The 14,280-nt window shown below is 44.7% G+C and overlaps 1 pseudogene; it reads right to left on the bottom strand.

The window, feature by feature from the left end:
* The window catches only part of LOC111970697 (citron Rho-interacting kinase-like), a 39,725-nt pseudogene that overhangs the window by 14,378 nt on the left and 11,067 nt on the right, over window positions 1–14,280 (bottom strand).

Here is a 14,280-nt window from a genome sequence, read left to right on the forward strand (position 1 = left end):
TCAAGTCCGGGCTCTGGCTGGGCCACTCAAGGACATTCAAAGACTTGTTCCAAAGCCCCACCTGTGTTGTCTTGGCTGTGTGCTTAGGGTCATTGTCCTGTTGGAAGGGGAACCTTCGCCCCAGTCTGAGGTCCTGAGCACTCTGGAGCAGGTTTTCATCAAGGATCTCTCTGTACTTTGCTCCGTTCATCTTTCCCTCAATCCTGATTAGTCTCCCAGTCCCTGCTTCTGAAAAACATCCCCACAGCATGATGATGCCACCACCATTCTTCTCCATATGGATGGTGCCAGGTTTCCTCCAGATGTGAAGCTTGGCATTCAGGCCGAAGACTTCAATCTTGGTTTCATCAGACTAGAGAATCTTGTTCATCATGGTCTGAGAGTCCTTTAGGTGCCTTTTAGCAAAGTCCAAGCGGGCGGTCATGTGCCTTTTTTTGAGGAGTGGCTTCCGTCTGGCCACTCTACCATAAAGACCTGATTGGTGGAGTACTGCAGAGATGGTTGTCCTTCTGGAAGGTTCTCCCATTTCCACAGAGGAACTCTGGAGCTCTGTCAGAGTGACGTGTTCTTGGTAACCTCCCTGACCAAGGAACTTCCACCCTGATTGCTCGGTTTGGCCGGGCAGCCAGCTCTAGGAAGAGTCTTGGTGTTTCCAAACTTCTTCCATTTAAGACTGATGGAGGCCACTGTGTTCTTGGGGAACTTCAATGCTGCAGAAAGTTTTTGGTACCCTTCCCAAGGACTGTGCCTCGACACAATCCTGTCTCAGAGCTCTACGGACAATTYCTTTGACCTCATGGCTTGGTTTTTGCTCTGACATGCACTGTCAACTGTGGGACCTTATATAGACAGGTGTGTGCCTTTCCAAATCATGTCCAATCAATTGAATTTACCAGAGGTGGACTCCAATCAAGTTGAAGAAACATCAAGGATGATCAATGGAAACAGGAAGCACCTGATTTGAATTTCGAGTCTCAAAGCAAAGGGTCTGAATACTCATGTAAATTAGGTATTTTTAATTTTTATACACTGCTCAAAAAAATAAAGGGAACACTTAAACAACACAATGTAACTCCAAGTCAATCACACTTCTGTGAAATCAAACTGTCCACTTAGGAAGCACACACTAGATTGACAATAAATTTCACATGCTGTTGTGCAAATGGAATAGAAAAAAGGTGGAATTATAGGCAATTAGCAAGACACCCCAAAAAAGGAGTGATTCTGCAGGTGGTGACCACAGACCACTTCTCAGTTCCTATGCTTCCTGGCTGATGTTTTGGTCATTTTGAATGCTGGCGGTGCTCTCCTCTGTGTAGCATGAGACGGAGTCTACAACCACACAAGTGGCTCAGGTAGTCGAGTTCATCCAGGATGGCACATCAATGCGAGCTGTGCAAAAAGGTTTGCTGTGTCTGTCAGCGTAGTGTCCAGAGCATGGAGGCGCTACCAGGAGACAGGCCAGTACATCAGGAGACGTGGAGGAGGCCGTAGAAGGGCAACAACCCAGCAGCAGGACCGCTACTCCGCCTTTGTGCAAGGAGGTGCACTGCCAGAGCCCTGCAAAATGACCTCCAGCAGGCCACAAATGTGCATGTGTCTGCTCAAACGGTCAGAAACAGACTCCATGAGGGTGTGAGGGCCCGACGTCACAGGTGGGGTTGTGCTTACAGCCCAGCACCGTGCAGGACGTTTGGCATTTGCCAGAACACCAAGATTGGCAAATTCGCCACTGGCGCCTGTGCTCTTCACAGATGAAAGCAGGTTCACACTGAGCACATGAGCACATGTGACAGACGTGACAGAGTCTGGAGACGCCGTGGAGAATGTTCTGCTGCCTGCAACATCCCCAGCATGACCGGTTTGGCGGTGGGTCAGTCATGGTGTGGGGTGGCATTTCTTTGTGGGGCGCACAGCCTCCATGTGCTCGCCAGAGTAGCCTGACTACCATTAGGTACCGGAATGAGATCCTCAGACCCTTGTGAGACCATATGCTGACACATGCACATTTGTGGCCTGCTGGAGGTCATTTTGCAGGGCTCTGGCAGTGCACCTCCTTGCACAAAGGCGGAACTAACGGTCCTGCTGCTGGGTTGTTGCCCTCCTACGGCCTCCTCACGTCTCCTGATGTACTGGCTGTCTCCTGGTAGCGTCTCCATGCTCTGGACACTACGCTGACAGACACAGCAAACCTTTTTGCACAGCTCGCATTGATGTGCCATCCTGGATGAACTGCACTACCTGAGCCACTTTGTGGGTTGTAGACTCCGTCTCATGCTACCACTAGAGTGAAAGCACGCCAGCATTCAAAAGTGACCAAAACATCAGCAGGAAGCATAGGAACTGAGAAGTGGTCTGTGGTCACCACTGCAGAATCACTCCTTTTTTGGGGTGTCTTGCTAATTGCCTATAATTTCCACTTTTGTCTATTCCATTTGCACAACAGCATGTGAAATTTATTGTCAATCAGTGTTGCTTCCTAAGTGGACAGTTTAATTTCATAGAAGTGTGATTGACTTGGAGTTACATTGTGTTGTTAAGTGTTCCCTTTATTTTTTGAGCAGTGTATATAAAATTGCTAACATTTCTAAAACCTGTTTTCACTTTGACATTATGGGGTATTGGAATGGTCCAACACACCAAGACAGTATTGAAGAAGGCACGACAAAGCCTATTCCCCCTCAGACTAAAGGATTTGGCATGGGTCCTGGATCCTCAAAAGATTCTACAGCTGCAACATCAGAGCATCCTGACTGGTTGCATCACTGCCTGGTACGGCAACTGCTCGGCCTCTGACCGCAAGGCACTACAGAGGGTAGTGCGTACGGCCCAGTACATCACTGGGCTAAGCTGCCTGCCATCCAGGACCTCTACACCAGGCGGTGTCAGAGGAAGGCCCTAAAAATTGTCAAAGACCCCAGCACCCCAGTCATAGACTGTTCTCTCTACTACATGGCAAGCGGTACCGAGTGCCAAGTCTAGGACAAAAAGGCTTCTCAACAGTTTTACACACCAAGCCATAAGCCTCTGAACAGGTAATCAAATTGCTACCCGACTATTTGCATTGTGTGCACCCCCCAACCCCTCTTTTTACGCTGCTGCTACTCTCTGTTTATCATATATGCATAGTCACTTTAACTATACATTCATGTACATACTACCTCAATTGGGCTGACCAACCAGTGCTCCCGCACAGTGGCTAACCGGGCTATCTGCATTGTGTCCCCACCACCCGCAACCCCTCTTTTACGCTACTGCTACTCTCTGTTCATCATATATGCATAGTCACTTTAACCATATCTACATGTACATACTACCCAATCAGCGACTAACTGGTGTCTGTATGTAGCCTCGCTATTTTTATAACCTCGCTACTGTTATTTTTCACTGTCTTTTTACTGTTGTTTTATTTCTTTACCTACTATTGTTCACCTAATACTTTTTTGCACTTTGGTTGAGCCTGTATACAGCATTTCAACTGAGAGGTCCTTACTACACCTGTTGTATTCAGCGCACGTGACAAATAAACTTTGATTTGATTGTGTGTAGATTGATTAAATGGTTTCCTCATACATTTTTGAATAAGTCTGCAACTTTACAAAATGTGGAAAAAGTCAAGGGCCTGAATACTTTCCGAATGCACTTTATACCTTGCAAATTGTTCTTGTCACTTAAATGTTCCTGACATAAGCAGCAGTTTTTTGACAGCAAGACTAAGCAAGTATACGAGGCATAGTATACCCAAAACATTCTCTGCCTTTGCATGTTCTCTGTTCTAGTGACATAACCATGACTATGAGTTGGATCATGCAGATGACAATGTGTGAATGTATTTACAAAAGATGGGTAATGGTTTCAGATCTACTCAGTTTTGCAAAAAGAAAGGCTGGTTAACCCTTTACACTCATACCTGTATACGGTTTGAAAATGGCAGAGTTGGGCAGTGATAAGGACCTAAATTGGAACGCAGTGGCTGTATACTAACATGCTATAAATGATGTCAGAGCTCAGCGCCTCACAGCCCTGTATGGGTTTTGACTGACAGCCTTTCTGAACTTGAGCATCGCACACGACAAGAAGTTGCCCCCATCATCCCTCCCGCTAATTGGGAAACTTTTGCACATTTTTTGTTGTCTGAGTGAGGGAATTGCTGTAAATTATTTCCAAGATGAGATGTTGAGGATTATAATAAATACCGCTTTGATGTCATACAAGCAAGCCAAACAACAGTGAGTCCAAATGTGCACTTCACATTTCCAGATCATAAAGCTCATGTCATATACAGTGTCAACGTTTATGATCACTATGTTTGATGTACAGTTACAAGATGACATGGTGTCATACCCTGGGTTGTTCTGAACAGAATGCGTCTGTTTGTCTATTGTGAAGAGAATTTGCAGCGCAACATGCACCTGAATGCACACGACTACTTTCTACGCGCACAAAACATATTTTCTCTGAATTGCCCTGGGAAAGCCTAACACTGTAAGATCGTATTTTATAACTTAGCTGGTCATGTTGGCAATAGAAAAGCTTTGTCCACCTGACCCAGATTGCAATTTATAAAGGGATGTTTTTGGATGGTGTGTGATTGGGTTCCAAACAAAACAACTACAAGTGTGCTTAGTCCAGTTCCTCAACGGCACAGCTAGGAGAGCTCAGAAAATCACCTTATAGTTGAAGACTGTTCTGAAAGGGCATTGAAATTACTTAGGAACTGTGCACACTTTGGAGATGTGTGGGGCCACTTGGAGACACCAGTTAGTCCTCTCACTCAAACACTTGTCATTTTCTTGTCTTATGTTGCACATACTCCACATTTTCCAGTCATTTTCTTATGTATCCAGAGTATTTTCAGATTTCGTTATCAACAAGTGCAGCGAACTGTAAACCAGAAGTCCTGATCCTCACCCTCTTCTTTGCGTTTGAGGGCCTTTGGCACAGAATAAAATATAATTCAGTGGCAGTTACATTTGCCAAGACCCACCCACATCTTGTTGACCAACTGATGGAGCATTTCCTCAGTGGATTCTGAATCATTCTCTATTTTTGCCCACTGATACTCTAAACACTTGTTCCTTCAGCCAATAACCCTGACAGCATCACATCATGGTTTCTTTTAGGAAACTTTGGCGCTGGACAATGTGACTGGAAAGATTTCAATACACAGGAYATTTGAGAAATGTACCGAACATTCATATATGCATCGGGTGCTTAACGCATTAGGGCGTACACCCAAGGTGTTCAAAATCACATTTAGATTCTTGAAATTCATTTTACCAGAATATAAATTAGCCTGTAAAGTTAATAAAATAAAGTAGAACGATGTTCTTATACCAACATGACAAGTTTTATTGAAAAGCAAAACATTGCCAATTGCAGCTTCATCCCTGTTATAAATCAATAATGAATATAATATACACTACCGTTCAAAAGTTTGGGGTCACTTAGAAATGTCCTTGTTTTTGAAAGAAAAGCTAATTTTTTGTCCATTTAAAGTAGAACTTCTAGGATCAGGCCTGACGAACACAAGAATTTGCCTCTAATTTACTTGTGTTTGCGGCAGACAATGGCCTGCTCAAAGTGAGCCGCTGCTGTTGGGAAGTCAAAACCGTCCAACTCCTTGGAGCACCATCCGATGCGCATCAGCCTCGTTACTTTGTCCTCAAGAAGACGTGATCTTGAGGCAGTCTTTACTCTGTTTTGGAGAAAGAATCCCCTCACACTAGAAACAGGGATAATCAACACAATCTTCGTCAATTTTTCCCAGTCTGGGTACACTTAACTGAAGTCCCTTATGAGGACCTTGTGTCTTTTGCGTGAGTAAAAATAGAAACACAAACCAGACACAAATTTCCAAGCAGCTTGATGATTTATTAGCCTATGAAGCATATTTGCCTTTGAAGTTGGAGCCCATCTACTGGTACTTCCATCAATTAATAAAAAGCATTCTTTTGCAATGGATTTTTTTTTAGGACAATTTGTCTGGCAACAATTTTATTTATTTGGTTTAAAAAAAGAAAATGGCCAAAAGACAGCATTTACCGGCAAATGGAAACCCTGCATCACATGCACCTCAGATGCAGGCGAGCGTTGTAAATGTGCCCCATGAACCAGTTGCAGCGAGGAGATGAACACAAGCACATTGAGGTGGAAGATGGTGACCTCTTCAAAAAACATTTTCAAACTGGGAATACACTTACTTTCAAAAGTTACTCTTCGCTTCTCTGTGAGCAGAATAAGAGGGAGAAAAAAAGAGTTCTAAAAGTGGCTAGGTGACAGCAGAAGATCAAGGAGAGCAAGAAAATGAGAGAGAGAGAGAGAGAGCGACAAGAGAGAGCAGGGGCTGTAGGACTTACCCTCGGGCGTGGAGCTCTCCTTGCAGCGGGCAGAGCTGGATGATGCCAGTAGAATGCTGGGGTTGGGCTGGAGCTCAGGGGACTTGACGATGGTCGACATGAGTATCTGCTGGCGGGCAGAGGCAGGCGTGGCCGGAGCATGCTCTGAGGCTTTGAAATGGGCCGCTGGGGGGGAAAGGGTAATACCTAATCAGTTGTACATCAATGTGTTCAAAGGAAATGGGTCTTCTGTATTTAACCCAACCCCTCTGAATCAGAGAAGTGCGGAGGGCTGCCTTAATTGACATCCACGGGGAACAGTGGGTTAACTGCCTTGCTCAGGTGCAGAATGACAAATGTTGACCATGTCAGTCTGGAGATTCGATCCAGCAACCTTTCGGTTACGGGCTCAACGCTCCTACCCGCCAGGCTACCCGCCACCCCCAGGGAGGAAGGCAGGGGAAACGTTAGCCTTTGGGTACATATCTGGCACACTTCGACACACCAGAAACGTTGCTTCATGTCCCCATCATCAATATACAATCCCCATCATCAATATACAATGACCGTGTTCAAATACTTTAAAAACGTCTTCTCACTTCCACTGGACTGCTCTCCCCAATATCATGTTAGATCAACGAAAGGACAGGATACAGTCCAGGATTTGAACCAAACACTATGACAACCATCAGGGCATATATTCACAAACAACTCACAGTAAGAGTGCTGATCTAGGATCAGTTTTGCCTTTTAGATCATAATGAATAATATTGCATGGACAGGATCTAGGATCTGATCCTAGATTAGCACTCCTGCTCTGAGAGGCTTTATGAATATGGGTCTAAATCCTGCAATAGGTTGTTGGCGACACCGCCCACCCTCTTACCCTCTTCTCTTAATGATCTCAGCTCTATCCTCATATTCTGCAGAGCCTCCTCCAGGTCTGAGCAGCGTGTCCTYTCCTTCTCCAGGGCCACCTTCATGTCACTGTACTGGATGGGCAGCGCCGGGTGAGCCTGGGCCCCGGATCCCCCAGCTCCGTTCCCATTGGACCCCAGCTCCTCACGACGACGCCCAAAGATACCCTGGCAGGAGAAAGAGAGGGTTAGATGGAGCTTCAGAAAGAGTTAGCATCACTCTCACATATAGTAACATTTGTATTGTCTCTGTTTTCATTCTCATTGACATAACACTTACATTTTAGTCATTTAGCAGTTGCYCTTATCCAGAGTGACCTACGGTAGTGAGTGCATACATTTTCAGATTTGTTCCTACTGGTCCCCCATGGGAATCGAACCCACAACCCTGGCATTGCAAGTGCCATGCTCTACCAACTGAGCTACACAGGACCACGATAATTGAAACATCTGTGTGTAGTGAGTGACCTCTCGAAGAAAAATAAATATCTGCTTCTATGCAGACTCTGCCATTTACCACATTTCCAGCACTAAGTTCTCTCACCTTCTTTTTCTTGGTGGGCAGGTCCATTTTGGCCTGTAGGAAGTCAATCAGTTTGGTCTGCTGAGAAATGGTGCCCTCCATCTTGACTTTCTCATGAGAATAGACAGCCTGTGTGTGGTGGGAGAGGAGCAACATCTCAGAATCAGCCTCAATATAAGAGTACCAGCTAACATCTCAAATTGAACTAGCTGTAGCAGCTGCGTTCCAGCAACTATGGAGGATGTATGCGTAATCTGTGTCATATTCATTTGGGAACACAACAGAAAACTTTTCAAAGTGTTTTGCCACAGAAAACGAAAATGAGCGTTTCTTATTGGACAAGACCACACAATCCTTCCCTGTTTCAGTCCGTTTGGTGCCTAATGAATATCTCCCAGGCCAGTACAGCCCAGCTCAGCAGTGTAATAGCAGTCTAAGTGGGAGTGAGCGTAATGTCACCTGAATATTCTCCAGCTGGTACTCCAGGTCAGTCCTCTCAGTCTTCAGCAGGTCAGTCTGGTCCAGAGCATCCTGCAGGCCCTGGGTCAGACGGAAGATGTGGCTCTTCTGTAGGTCCATCTGCTGCTGCAGCTTGCCTTGCTGTGGTGGGCAGATCACCACACAAACACACATCATTCCAAGACAAGCTAAAAGCTATTTTGTTAACTCTTTATTTTACAGTCTTATATCAATGGGGCTCGTCTTCACAAAAGGTTTCAGAGTACAAGTGCTGATCTAGGATCAGCCCCCCATTGTCCATGTTACCTTATTCATTATGATTTAAAAGGCAAAACTTATCCTAGATGAGCATTGTGGGGTACTTTCTACCTCATCCATTAGCCTCTGCTTCAGCTCCCTCTCTGTCTCCAGTTTCTGCTGCAGGGTGCGGGCATTCATCTCCAGCATGGCGTGCTTCTTCTCCAGGTCATTCAGCTGACAATAAACATACAGATTCAAAATGTGTGTAAAATAATCATAATAATATAACATGCCATTTAGCAGACATTTTTATCCAAGTGCCTTACATTGCATATTTATTTTTGTATATTTGACCCCAACAGGAATCAAACCAACAAACCTGGAGTTGCTAGTGTCACGCTCTACACAAGACTCACCGTATCAGAGAGACTCTCAGCCTTCAATCTCTGTTCTTTCAGAGTTTGCTGCAGAGACACGATCTCCGCCTTGTGCTCACTGACCGCTAGCTCCACTGCCTGGCGAGACTCTGTACTGCGCTGGTCTGCACGCAGCCTGAGCACACAAACATAACATTCACTGGGTGTGCACAGCTGTGTGTTGGTAGGAAGCTATGTTTGTATGATTAGTCTGTGAGATGGCAGTGTGTGTTTTGTGTGCCGGCCTTCGCGAATGTCAATATGAGATGAGCACGTGTGTATGTACTATGTATGGGTGTCTGTATGTATGATGTGTGTATGTATGATAGTATGGGTGTGTATGACACGTGAATTATTTGTGTACATATTAACGCTTGTGCGTGTGTGTATAATGCCTGCTCATGTTACGTGTGTGTATGATACCCGGCGTGCGTGTGTGTATATGCCTGTTCTGCTTCTCGTTGTCCATCAGGCGTTGCATGTCTCGGGTCCTCCTCTCGGCCTGGTTCTTCTCGTCCTCCAGTGCTCCCCTCCAGGCCTCCCACTGTCTCTCCTTCTCCAGCAGTTCATCATTCAGACTCTCCAGCTCCACAACCTGTTCCTCCAGCATGCTGCATGTCGTCTTCAGAGTCTCAATGTTCTACAGGCACACCAGTCACTTGTTTTATTTTGTTTTTATGTAACTAGGTATGCCTTTATGTAACCAGGTAAATCATTGAGAACACAATCTTTCGCAATAACGACCTGATACACTTGTCGCTTCCTATGCTGAGTCTGTATAAAGTAAACTCACCCCATTCCGTACAAATGTGCGCAACCGCAACGTTCAAACGAGGCTACAAAGAAAACGAATGGGACTGTAGCGACTGTGTTGACTTCAAAATCGGGGGTGTGAACTAGGTTTCTATTCAAGCGTTGATCGACATGGTAATGGCTCTATAGTATTGGAGAAAAGTTGAAAAAAACTGACCCTCCGTTACATCGTGACGTGTCATGTCGTAACGTACAGCACGCATAAAGCAACTATTTCTGTCTTACAATCTCTCTCCACCAGGTGTAGTACTTCTCTCATCGTTTAAAAACAAGAAATGGACAGTGACGGGGGTAAGGGGGGGATACCTAGTCATTTTTTTGCATCATCATTGCATGCGATCATCATTCTCAAAGCCGCTGCTTACTTCTAAGATCACTTTAGCACCGCCCTAAAAACCCGATTCAAATTCGACACAAACCTTCAAATAGGTATGTAATGACACATTATATAAACTCTTTATAGTGTTTTATTTAAATTTTAGAGGCGATAAGGTGATAAGTTGGACAAATCGAGTGAAAAAAAGCAATTTTCCCACACAACCTCTCTCCTTCTCACTATCACACATTAGTTTCGCTTCTCCACCTGCCATTTTTAAAAAGACCTGACGGGGCTCATTGCCTGCTTGAATTATGCAGAAACGGGCAGCGTTTAGGTCATGTAATTGATTATGTTGGAAAGGGGAGAAATTGTGCTTTACAATGGTATTGACATTACAGTTGATCTGGAAGTATTACGTTTTTGGGGCGCTAAAATAAGGGGAATTTTACAGACCAAGGCGATGTACGAGTTTACGTTACATCTCAAGGTCCAGCTAAGGCTGGGCGGTATATCGTGAATTACTATTTACCGGTATTGATGCATGGACCGGTTTGGGTTGTTACTTTACCTTCTATAACAGTATTTGAATGTTTGGTTTGTTAAATGTGATACGCCGTGTGTAACGTCAATTTTTATAGTTTTACTCCGCTACTTGAGTCATCCCTCTCCGCTTTCTCTCTCTCTACACAGACCGAGTCCCACCCCCGGTAACTCAAGGAGCGCATTTGTTGTTGCTTGACAACGAGACACTTTCATTCAGTCTGCATGGTCAATGCAGCACATGCAACAATGTTGTTTCCAATTTGATCTTATTATAAATCCACAAGCGTTCTATAATTACAATATTAGTTTGTGTTTCTTACATCTGCAAACAGCTAGTTTGCATTTTCTTAGCAAGTTAAGCTAAATCGTGTTAGTCACTAATGCTAATCGCTGGCTAGCTAACTAGCCGGAGCAAACGTAGCTAGCTAATACAGCCTGATACCCGTGCTGGTGGAGGCCTAATTCAGCATGTTGTTTGCGCAACAGTGTCTTCTAAATCAATGAGGAATAGGCGAAGCATGAATGTGTTGGCTATATGAATAAAGATTTAATGTAGCCAAAGATTATAGGGTCCCCTAGGAAACACGGAACATTACTTTGGTTCCTACCCTGTCACAATAACTCGTCCATGGCATTTTCATTCATTTATATGTCAAGCAACACTGTATTCAAAGTGCCCAATATTATTTATATTCTAACTATATAATTATAATAAACATTATATTTCCATGATTCCAAAAGTTCACCCAAGTGTTTTGATCTAAATCGCAATTGCGACATATGGTTAATTATTATTATTATTATTATATTAATTATAATTATGTATTATGAAGAGGAAAGACCCCAGCTGGGCCCCGAAGTGAGAGGGCCAGGAGGTATGCGGTCAACAATGCTTGACTCAGGGAGGAAGACACCCCTGCCATGCATAGTCCCATGGGACGTTGGCTATCAACAACAAGGCAACTCCTATGACTAATTGGGAATGGGACGCAAGCGTAGGATTGATCACCCTGTCGCTGGCCGCCTTTGGGGAGGGTGTATAGTGTGAAAGGCCGAAACACCCTAGGAACCAAAGGTACACTACTGACGATGCGCTCCCCAAATTTCACCAGTCTCACTGTTCATGAACTCTTGGAAGTGCTTGCACAAAGGATAGTAACATCTCATCCTGTGTTCTTGGAATCATGATTCCAAAAGTTCACCCAAGTGTTTTGATCTAAATCGCAATTGCGACATATGGTTAAAAATAAGGCCTAGTATTTTTGCCCATATCGTGGCAGTGTGGAAATGATCTCAAATGAGTCCAGGAAATGTGGAAATTGATGGAAATTGATGGAAATGCAGGAAATTATTTTAGGTTGAAGTTGAATTGAACAGTATAAAACAATCAGAATGGAGAAAGACCCATTGAAATCACTTAGAATATATGTGTTGCCACCCTAGGGTCACGCACTACTCATAAAGCAAATTTAGAACTTTTATTAATCTAAAACACAAAATACTGTAAAAAATGTATAAAATACCATGATATGATATTTTGGCCATATCTCCCAGCCCCAGGTCCAGCTGTTCTTCAGTCATTGAACATAGTATCACAAACATTCAGGAAGTTAGAGAGAACAAATGATGAGCAAACGTCTGTCACCTGTTTCTGGTTGTTGAGGTGCATCTCTCGGTCGGCCACCTCGCGGCGGAGGCGGTCCACGTCCTGCCCCAGCTGCAGGCGGTCGTCCGTCTCATCCGTGGCCTCATCCAGCTGCTTGGATAGGTAGAAGTTCTGTCGGTTCAGCTCGGCGTTCTCCTGGCTCAGCTGGGTCAGCTGCTCCTCTAGGTCTGTTATCACCTGATGGGGGTAAAACACACACAACCAAACATAATTCAATAAGTAGGTGTTTCATTGCTTTGCTTGAACGCACAAAAAAGTCAACATGCTATACTACCATTTCCTGCGTTTAGAATTTGTTGGAATTCCACTTACTGAGCAACTGTCTCTCAGGGCGTCAAACTTGCGTTGGATTTCATCTCTGTGAGCCTGAAGAAACAAAAAGGATTATGGGTTCGATTCCTGGGGCCACCCGCAACTGAAATGTACTCACACATGACTAAGTCGCTTTGGATAAAAGCATCTGCTAAATGGCATATATTATTATGTATTATTATTCTTGACCTCTGGTGTGATTTACATGAGGCAGGTTGGTTGTGTATGTGCGTGTATGGCTGTGCAGGTTGACTTGTCTGGTTGTCCTGCCAACGTCCTCTCATATCCTCTCCTACCCTGAGGGCGGTGATCTCCTCCTCGGCCTCGGCGGTGGTGTCCTCCAGCTCTGTCTTGGCCTGCTGCAGCTGGCTCTCCAGGGCATGGCGTGCTGCCTGCAGCCCACTGATCTGGGACTCCCTCTCCTGCAACGACAATGTCAGCTCCGTCACCTGACGCTTGATCTCCAGCTTCTGCTCATCATGCTCCAGGCCCATCTAGAATACCAAAGGTTAAAGGGTCAGAGGTTAAAGGGTCATCGCTTTGCTTTGGATTTTATAATACATGGGTGTGGGTCTAATCAGGCATTAATTGTTTCTTTGGAACAGTAAAGTTGCTTGAGGTGATGTATCACTTGAAACTGCAACTGAAGTTGCATGCAAGTAGCTTTGTGTAAATGTCAGCCAAAGTCAACACTTTTAGGGCTGGTTTCCCAGACACTGATTAAGCCTGGTCCTGGCCTAGAAATTACTTTCAATGGAGATGTGCATGGTTTTTAGTCCAGGTCTAAGCTTAATCAGTGTCTAGGAAACCAGCCAATAAAGTCTTATTGTTGCGCCATACAAGTGGCCCCTTCTCCTTTCCTCTGGATCCTCTCCCATTTGTCAAATTTCCCCTCTGGGGATCAATAATGTTAATTCAATTCACTTCAACTCTGACCTCTCTGAGCCTGGTCTCCATCTCCAGCAGACGGCTCCTCTTGCTCTGCTCCTGCTGGTTCATCTTCTCAAGGTGCTCCTCCAGCTTGGCGTTCTGGGCCTCCAGCTTCCCCGCCTGGGACTCCAGGTAGAACTTCTGCTGCCTCAGCTCCGAGATCATCTCCTCCTGGGCTTTCCTGCCACAACCACAACCACAGACAGAGAGACCGAGAGAGACCGAGAGAGAGAGAGAGAGAGAGAGAGAGAGAGAGAGAGAGAGAGAGAGAGAGAGAGAGAGAGAGAGAGAGAGAGAGAGAGAGAGAGAGAGAGAGAGAGAGAGAGAGAGAGAGAGAGAGAGAATACCATTGAGGTTTCAACCCAAATGCATTGTTTGGGGGATAATAGTAAACTTATTTGGTATTGTATGCAACTTTGGTTCTATAAAGGGATGGCATGAGGGTTTAGTTGGGTGTGGAGTCCCAGTTGAAGGCCACCACACTCACATGTTTTTTATGGATATAGATGCTACTGTTAGGACTCACAAGTTTTTCTGGGTGTAGATGCTACTGTTAGCGGCTAGCTTGTTGGCCTCGGAGAGCTCGGCGATCCGTTGTTCCAGATTCTTCATCTTGGAGTCCATAGCGTTGATAGTCTGGAAAAAAAGGAAGTGCATCACACTTTGATGTAAATATTTGAAATAATATGTGAAATAAAAAACTAATTTAATGCATTTCTACCTTTCAATTTAAGGGAACATAAATTGAAACCTGTGCCAGGGCGGGTGTGAAAAATGTCACAAGGCAGCACTGTATCACAATAA

The sequence above is a fragment of the Salvelinus sp. IW2-2015 genome, linkage group LG11 (assembly GCF_002910315.2).
Source record: "Salvelinus sp. IW2-2015 linkage group LG11, ASM291031v2, whole genome shotgun sequence".
Lineage (NCBI taxonomy): Eukaryota > Metazoa > Chordata > Actinopteri > Salmoniformes > Salmonidae > Salvelinus > Salvelinus sp. IW2-2015.